This window comes from Babylonia areolata, chromosome 1 (genome assembly GCF_041734735.1).
Source record: "Babylonia areolata isolate BAREFJ2019XMU chromosome 1, ASM4173473v1, whole genome shotgun sequence".
NCBI classification, from domain to species: Eukaryota; Metazoa; Mollusca; class Gastropoda; order Neogastropoda; family Buccinidae; genus Babylonia; species Babylonia areolata.
In genome coordinates, this window is record NC_134876.1 from 86,633,732 (window position 1) to 86,643,731 (window position 10,000).

The 10,000-nt window shown below is 41.5% G+C and overlaps 1 protein-coding gene across 8 annotated transcripts in view; it reads left to right on the plus strand.

Annotated features, from left to right (window-relative positions):
- The window catches only part of LOC143288816 (ras-related protein Rab-37-like), a 566,540-nt gene that overhangs the window by 472,301 nt on the left and 84,239 nt on the right, over positions 1 to 10,000 (plus strand). The gene's annotated exons all lie outside the window — the stretch shown is intronic.

The window sequence follows — 10,000 nt, forward strand, 5'->3', positions numbered from 1 at the left end:
TGTTAACTTATTATGGACGAGGCGATGTGGTGCTATATCTTTATTGATGTTTTGAGGATTCAGCGAAATCCATTGGGTCGTTCTCATCATCGTCATCGTCAACACCATCACAACCAGTATCATCATTACCATCATCGTCGTTGCCTTCGTCGTTTTCATCATCATCATTGATCTCTCTCTCTCTCTCTCTCTCTCTCTCTCTCTCTCTCTCTCTCTCTCTCTCTCTCTCTCTCTCTCTCTCTCTCTCTCTCTCTGTCCACTCGTGTTCGTTCTCTTCCTTTAAAAAAAAAATTATTGTTCCTCTTTTTCCTTCTCTTCCGATCACCCTTTCTTTTTTCTTTCCTTTTTTTTCTTCTTCCTTTTTTTTTTTTGCTCTCGCTTATCCATTCTCTTGCACCGTGTGCTCCTCCTCTCCGCCTCCTCTTCTTCCTCATCCAGCGCTTCCTCCTGTTCCTCCTCTTCTTCCTCCTCCTGTTCCTCCTCTTCTTCCTCCTCATTTTCCTCCTCCTGTTATTCCTCATTTTCCTCCTCTTCGTCCTTCTCCTGTTCCTCCTCCTATTCCTCTTCATTTTCCTCCTCTTCATCCCCGTCCTATTCCTCCTCATTTTCCTCCTCTTCTTCCTCCTCCTATTCCTCCTCATCCCCCCCCCCTTCTTCCTCCTCCAGCGCTTCCTCATTTTCCTCTTCTTCCTCCTCCTTTTCCTCTTCTTCCTCCTCCTGTTCCTCCTCCTTTTCCTCTTCTTCCTCCTCCTGTTCCTCCTCCTTTTCCTCTTCTTCTTCCTCCTCCTATTCCTCTTCTTCTTCCTCCTCCTGTTCCTCCTCCTGTTCCTCCTCCTTTTCCTCTTCTTCTTCCTCCTCCTGTTCCTCCTCATTTCCCCCCTCCTACTCCTCCATCGTCTTGTCTTCGTTGTCAGCGAGGAGGCCGGCTGGAACAAACAGCAGAGCAAGACAGCTGTTGTGGTTTCACTGTTCAGCCACCTGTTGAAGACCCAGGCTGAAGTATCGTCCTCCTGTCAGTATTGATTTTGAGATAAACAACCCATCTGTCTCCACTCCTGTATCTGTGTAATGTTTGTATGTATACAGATCTGTCTCTGGCCTCTCCATGTGTCTCTGTATTTTGTGTGTGTGTGTGTAGTGTGTGTGTGTGTGTGTGTGTGTGTGTGTGTGTGTGTGTGTGTGTGTCTGCTGTCTATTTCTCTCTCTCTCTCTCTCTCTCTCTCTCTCTCTCTCTCTCTCACTCACTCACTCACTCACTCTCTCCCCCCTCCTCCTCTCCTCTCCTTTCGCCCTAATTGCCTTCTCTGCTCGTGCATGTGCGTGGGAGTATGAGCTCGACTTCGCTACATTTAGTGATACAAAGATAAATCACCCAACTTCATCTTTAAAATAGATACATAAATAAATGAATAAATGATTAAAATAGATAAATACTGATGCAGTTGCTCCCCTAAACACGGGATACGTAAATATGCATGAAAGGCAGACTCCAATTGAAAAAAAGAGGTGATGTATTGCCATAGTGTCACTTTATGCATATCAGAGGTTGGTTCAAGTACATCTTTATCGATTTTCTGCTTATGTCAGCTTTTTACCGCATGTTGTAACTTCTGATTCAACAGTCAGGGAATCCATATTGTGGAACTATGCCTTTTTTTTCTTTGCCTTTTTAGTAATCGGTGTCAAATTATTTCTCGAAACTTAAGGTGTCAGCAAATGGACGATTATGTTATGGGTTACTTATTTTTATGAGACCAATTTTACCCCAAGCAGAAAGCACAATAACAAGTTCATACATTGATACATACATAGATACACATATTTGCAGATAAACACAAACGTGCACGCGCGCGCGCACACACACACACACACACACACACACACACACACACACACACACACACACACACACACAACCCGAGAGCGAATGTGTCAAATATTTTGCGTGCACTTCAGCACAACGCATCACTGCACTTTGTTCGCCTTAAACGTGACGGTGGAAAAGCAAGAATGGTTGATTTTTGCTTGTTTTAGCACGAACAGACTGACACAGTGCTAATGAAACAGCACACCTTAGATGTGTTTTAGCTGGCATGAAAACTGATTGTTATTTTCCAGTCTGCACGCAATATCGCCGCTTCATTTTTTTTTTTTTAAGCGTTCCTTTGCAGATGTTTGTGTGTTGTGTTCGTGCGTGTGTGCGTGCGTGCGTGCGTGTAGGGTGGGTCCTGGGTACGTTTGTCAGTTTAGAGCTGGGCCTTAGTGTGTGAGGCTGCAATTTGTTGCATGTGCGTTGTGTGTGTGTGTGTGGAGGGGGGGTGGGTGTCTGCGTGTGTGTGTGTGTGGGTGGGTGTGTGTGTGTGTGTGTGTGTGTGTGTGTGTGTGTGTGTGTGCACGATTTTGTCAGTATGTGTGCTTGTGTAGGTACCACGTGTTCTCTGACCGTGGCCCATTTTCCTTCTCGTTTTCAATCATTTGCCTTCTTAGTATTTCCATTCAGTATCATTATTTATTTATTAATTTATTTTGTCTAATTATTATATTTCTTTTTGGCTTAGCGTGTTTGTTTACACAGCATCGTGAATCTTTATAAACACACTATGTTTATGTTGTTTCTGTTGTGTGTGTGTGTGTGTGTGTGTGTGTGTGTGTGTGTGTGTGTGTGTGTGTACGCGCTCGCGTGCTTGCGCGTGCGTGTGTCTGTGGTAAACGTTAACAAAATCATTTTCTCTGGAAATATTTAGTTTGTCGACACCAAACGTGGCTTAGAAATTAAGTTTGACGACACTAAACGTGGCTTAAAATTGTTGTGTTTTTTTTAATCAGTTTTTTTTCCAAACATTTAATTTTCAGTGGAAAGCACGCACAAAAAGGTATAGATAAGCCAATATATTTCTACAGTGAGGTTACTGTTACATTGATTTTTTTTGTTTCTTATTCATAAAACTTAGCACTTTTATCCGATCGACATAATGACACTGATTAATATCTGTTGTTTTTTTGTTTTGTTTTTTTTGTTGTTGTTGTTGTTTTGGGGGGGTGGTTGGTTGTTTTTTTTTTTGTTTTGTTTTGTTTGTTTGTTGTTGTTGTTGTTGTTTGTTTTGTTTTGTTTTTTTGGGGGGAGGGGAGGTGTTGTTTGTTGTTGTTGTTTTTTTTTAATCATTTTTAGTTTAGATAGGAACTTCTTTTGCTTAGTTTGGAAGCTACATTGACGATTACATTTCACAGAAGCAGCTAACTAATGAGATTTTAATCTGAATACACTATGGAAAACATATATTTATCTTTCTCATCTGAAACATTGAATATTTAACTATGACTGAAGACACCGAAAGGCGTTTGCGTTTTACAATCAGTATGAAGGTCGCACACTGTCTACATTCGCCCGGGTGGCCTTTTTTTCTGAAAATATAGTGCAGACCCCCATCAGTATTAATCAGCCAACGCTCGCGATTGTTCGCGATAACATATTGAAAGCAGGCGAAGAAGGCCGCTGATTCTATTCGGAGATTGATTTGTGCACAGGCCTGGAGCGCGTTGGGTTACGCTGCTGGTCAGGCATCTGCTTGGCAGATGTGGTGTAGCGTATATGGATTTGTCCGAACGCAGTGACGCCTCCTTGAGCTACTGAAACTGAAACTGCACAGGCCTGGTCAGTTACTGCATAATATCCACAAATGACCATCAATGTATAAAACCGACGGACTTGTCCGGAGAGATCACCGTGTACGTTATGCCTGAAATGTATTTAACGTGTACTCTTTTTCGACCTTTCGATGTTGGAAAGTCGTGACTTAGGGAAAGCGGGGAAAGCTCTAAACTTTGACAGATGTATACCATGGTCGTGAATAATGAAATGCCGCTCTATGTGGGCTGGTTAACATGGATTTGTTCTACTTTCAATGAGCAAACTTTTGGTTCAACAAACAATCCTTGTCCGTTTAATGTTAAGTACAAATCACGCGTGAACCATGAAGGATCTCTTATATATATATATAAAAGCCCCTATGTTCTCGACATATTATCATAACATTCAGCTCCTTAAGGCAAACGTGACCAGGCTGTGCTAAGACGTCATTCCGCTTACTTTATCATCCGCAGATTTCAACAACAACAACAACAACAAAATTAAATCATGATGGCAAATAGCACTGCAGGATGGTCAGCTATTGCCCATTCCAGTGTTTGCAAAAAGAATACACTATCACTATCTAATCGCCAGAGCAAAACAGCGCATATGGTAAACCATGCACTACGGACAACCCACCCCACCCCCACTGCCCCACAACCCCCATTTTATTATTATTATTTTTTTTTTTAATCGTCTAATATCACTAATAGTGAAAAGATGTTAAACTAAAGAACGAACACTGCGGACAAGAGAGAAAAATGTCAAGGCGTGATGGAAAAGAAAGGGGAATGGACTGGGAAAGGTTGGAAACGCAGGCGATAATGAAGGAAGAAAATATGCTGAAACAAAGAAAGTAACAGGAAAGTGGAATTTATTTGCACAGATTTTCCATTAAGGCGGGGATGCTATTCATGCTGGAAGACCCAAGGCATCTCAGGGGGGGATACCCCCTTTGGGCCAGACCCGTTTGAAGGGCTGCGACTCACCGTGTTTGCACACGTGCACTTGAGTTTTACCAGCATCAGCCAGGATGTCTATCTGCTCCTTCTTCCACAAGCACCAAAGCACAGCCGACAACGTTGCTGCGTAAAGCCATCAGTACAAGTGGTTCTCTTTTGGGTTGGTAACAATTCAGCAGCACTTCATCACACCTTTATCCACGTGATGTGTCTTGTGCACCCCAGAAGAACATGTATGGGTGTCAGGTCCTCGTTGTTCAATGTTTGCCAATGTTTGTGCTGAAGCTCCATTCGCAAGCAGCAATCTCACAGCTGAGATGAAAAAGATGCACCCTCTACTCCCGATGAGGCTATTGAACTCTCTTTATCCTATGTTAGTTAACAAGCAACACACACACACACACACACACACACACACACACACACACACTTGGGATTCAAGATGTGTGTCCTATGTTTTTACATCTGCATAAGGCCAGTACGTGGAGATGCCAAATCCAGTTTAAAACATCTTTTTTTTACTTTTTTTTTTAATAGCCGTGGAGCTCTTCATAATCATTTTAGAACACAATTTCATCCATTTGGTTTAATTTTTAATTTTTCGAGGCATAAAAAAAGTAACCAGGAAACAGGACACGAAGAAGAATCTTTTCTTTGACCTCAGTCGATGAATGTGTCGGGGAATTTCCTGGCAGGCTTCATGGGAGTGATAGGGGTGGTGGATGGCAGGGCAGGCGTGATGGACGTGGTGGCCGGCTCAGTGGTTGTCAAGGCCATGGTTTTGCCGCTGGTAGAATCATCCATGACGACGCTTGTTTCGGCCTCCTTGACGACGGCAAGGTTGCTGGGGATTACGGCAGACTGGCGTGGACTCCGAGTCCACAGACCTTGGAGGACAGAAGTTGAAGAGCTTGGGCCCCTGCTGTCCACAGAAGTGGAACTGCGTCTCTTACCCTGGTACAGGTTTACGTACATCTTGATTGCTCTCTAATGTGACAGTATCTGCCGCTTCCTCTGAGATGCAGGCTTGTTTTTTTGGGTTTTTTTCTCTCTGTTGTTGTGGTGGAACGTTCCGGTTATAATATGTCGTTCATCTCTGCTCCCGTATGAGGAAACCTCTGACGGCCTACCTGCTTCCTGAACCGACGATACAGGGGCGTCAGACCTTGCGTTAGAACAAGCGTTAACGTCACTCCCACGAGAAAGGAGCGAAAGAATGATGTCAATTTTTTTAATAGCGTCGGAATGACGTCAAATTGTACTATTAAGTCATACTTCCATAGCCAGGTCCAAAAGAAATCATATCATAACATATCATATCATATCAAGGCGTGCAGGCCTGACAAGGCCTATTGCCCGCTTGAAGTGGGGACGAAAAAAGAGAGTCCCCACATATGCCTGATGCATTTTTCAACATTGAGTGCGCAATGCTTGAAAAATCAAGAAATATGTAAATGAGTTTTGTATTTAAAAGTTTTTAAATGAATATCAAGATAATTTTTAAATGTATTCACTGTTCCTGCGGAAACAACGTCTTGTGACAAATTGTTCCAAACATTTGTTACTCTGTTAGTAAAGAAATATGCAAATCTGGAAGTTTTAACTGAAACTTTTAATAGTTTGTAGGAATGGCCTCTAGTGGCACTTCTCATTCAACATAAACAAAGAGTTTATAGTTCTGCTGTCATATAATCCATGTGTCATTTTATACATTTCTATTAAATCACCACGCAGTCTCCTATATTCTAAACTAGGTAACTTAAGTGCTTGCAACCTACTTTCATAGTCCATATCAGCAAAGCCAATGATTCTTTTAGTAAATCTTCGTTGAACATTTTCAATACTGTCTATATGTTTCACTAAACCTGTATTCCAAACAACATTCCCATATTCTAAGACTGGCCTGACTAATGACTTAAATAATGGCACCATTATGTCTTTACTTTTACACTGTATATTTCCAACTAGCATTCCGGTCAATCTGTTGGCTTTTTTTTTAATGGTTTCATTAGCATGAACATCAAAAGAGAGACCAGAGTCAACAATGACTCCAAGATCTCTCTCCAATGAAGTCTCCTGCAAGTCCTTACCATTCATATATAATACTTATAATGTGGATTATTTCTGCCTACGTGTAAAAGTTTACATTTATTGCTATTAAAATTAATTTAATCAAATTGTTCCTTTTTTTTTTTTTTTTTTTTTTTTACACCAACTCACTACACGTATTATTGTGGCATAACAACGACTTTTTTTTCCACAAAGAACTAAAAGCCATAGTTTTCAAACTTGATCCTACGGATTGTGAAAACTATGACAAATATCAGATGTGAAAAACTTTTAAAAAGTGAATGTTGTGAAGTGCTGATAAAAATTCCTGACACAGTATTTCGCATTCCGAGACCTTTCGCGCACCATAGTATAGATTCTGTCCCGTGCTCCACTCGCGTTACGTCATCACCTATCTTTAGCACAGCTTCACCCTACCCGCACTGAAACCGCAGCGATGGCTGTACATGTTTCCGACTTCAGCGAATGTCAAGTTGGTGAACAGAACTAAATGAAATTTGAAAGTAAAGCACATATAAATTAAGATATATAAATGTATGTTTTGCATCTCTGTTCAGTATTTTCAGGCGTTCATATTTCACACAAGGATCGAAAGTTACATATTTATGTGTACTAGATCTTTCTCTCTCTCTCTCTCTCTCTCTCTCTCTCAGTTTCGCCATGCTGGCCAGCTTCTGTTGGTATTGGTTAATCGCCTTCGTAAAAAAGAGGTTATATCTGTGTGCATTCTGTGTACTCTCTCTCTCTCTCTCTCTCTCTCTCTCTCTCTCTCTCTCTATATATATATATATATATATATATATATCTGTCTTTATTCCTTTGTCACATGATGTGTTTCTCCCAGTTTTATTTTCGCTAAATTTTGCTCGACTTAAATTTCTGTGATGTCATATTTCATTTATAATGAATAAAAATGCAGCTGCCTTTTCAGCGGTAAGTAAAGGAGGAAGATAGTAGAATGGTTAAACCGCTAATCTGCCAATACAGTGCCTGTCAGGGTGTGGGTTCGATTCCCGCTCTCAACCTTTCTCCCACGTTTGACAGGAAAATCAAACTGAGCGTCTAGTCATTCGGATGAGACGATAAACCGAGGTCCCGTGTGAAGCACGCGCTTAGCGGACTGAAAAAAACAACAACAAAAACATGGCAACAAGCGTTTTCCTCTGGCAAAATTATGTAGAAATCAATTCTGATAGGTGTACACACACACACACACACACACACACACACACACACACATATATATATATATATATATATATGAAGAAGGGCCTAGGGCCCGAAACGTCGGGATACTCTCTTCATAGGACAGGTCACCACCTACAGGTTATATATATATATATATATATATATATATATATATATAGAGAGAGAGAGAGAGAGAGAGAGAGAGAGAGATCCACTCAAGGCCTGACCAACGCGTTGGGTTATGCTGCTGTCAGGCATCTACTTAGCAGAAGTGGTGTAGCATATATGGATTTGTCCGAACGCAGAGACGTCTCCTTAAGAAACCGAAACTGAAAGTAACTAACTGAAAGCAAATTATGACGTCTGTCTTATTTAATATATGATATGAATTGTATCAGTCTCCAAAGATTAGTCCGGTTTCCGCTAACGAACAATCAATGAAGAGAACACCGCATCACAACCTCCGGCCTGACAATGGAAGTTGAAGCTGTGACACTTGCTGCCCAGTGGCTGTCGTCTGTACGTGTGCATGAAAATTCTGACTGACTCTGTAAACCTCCTACCAACAAACACACACACAAAAAAAAAGGTGGAATGGAGAGTCAGGAGTGGCATGAGGCAATGCGCAACATTCAGATGCAAAAGCTTACATGGTTGTAGACCAATTACCCTGGACATACAGGGGAATGTGTGAGCCGACAAGCTTCTTTGTAGCACACCAACGAGCGAGCTAAATCCTAAGATACGTGAAAGAGTAGGTATATTTCAAAAACTGGTACACGGTCATCGCACCTTGGATCGCCTCACAGAAAGAATGATGGAGAAAACGGGAGCGGCCGTAAGTCTAACCTGAAAAGCAGAGCACGATCCTTCGTTAATCAAAGGAATATATTGGCATCATTTCCATTCCAACAATACACGGATTTCTTCAGAATGGTACATCATCCTTTGTGAAGCTTAACTGTGTTGCGCTCTAATTTGACAACAGGCGAGGTGTTCTTCTTCTTGTTCTTGGAGCGAGACCAAAGTACACGTGACAAAGAGAGTATTTTCCAGTTGTGTCGTAATTGGGGAAAATCCTGACTCGTAGCTGACGGCCCAGGCGGTCGATGGGTGACAGGTGTTATCTACTCCACTGCTATTGACGTTGACCGACAAGGTGCCCGTCTGTCTTCTCCTGTGTCTGGTGTCTTGTTGCTGTCTTTGTCGACCAGTCTAACGTGGGATGGAATGGTGGCCTTCCACACACACACACACACACACACACACACCAACAAAAATCACACACTCAGGATTTCAGAGAGAGACAGACTGGCAGGCAGACAGGCAACCAGAGATAGAAACAGGCAGAAAAGAGCGACAATGTCCAGCTTCAGACTGTGTACCTAGCAACCTTCCAGCACGATTTCCACCGACAGAAAACTTGTGTCAGGGATTAGAAACCTTAAAAAAAGGGTTTTTAGGGGCTGGAGTTATGATGGAGTTTGTGAGTGGGTGAAAGGGGAAAATTTTTTTATATGAAAACAGTATATCCCTATGTCATATGTCATGCTCTCGATTCTAGAATAACCATGGTATCAGCGTAAATACAGCAAACATCATCCGTATGTGTTTCCCTGAAGAAAATGAACAATACATGACTGATAATTTATGTAGAGTTTAGGTCTAACCAAATAAGAGCCGAATGACCAGTGAAACATTTGCATTTGATAATGAAGAATACAAACACAACAACAACAACATCAGCAACAAATCTGTCAACAGATAAGTAAGTGGTAAACGTATGTTTGCATTTAATAAATGACGAACACGAACACAACAGCAACAACAACAACAACAACGAACCTGCAAACAGATAAGCGGTGAATGTGCCTACAGAGCCACCCATCAGTCTCTCAAGCTCTTTCCTTACTGCTGGACTGACCTTGTTTGTAAATGTAATAGCCATGACGGTATAGGTTGGGTTGGTAAATAATTATGATTGTCATAATGATAACAACAAAAACGATAGTCATCATCATCACCATCATCATCATTATGGTAATGATGATAATGAATGTATTTATGCATTGCTTGGGCAGAGACAAATGAAATAACAGCGCTTCTACACCGAACTTTCATACGCGTGCATATATCTTTGAGACGAAGAGGA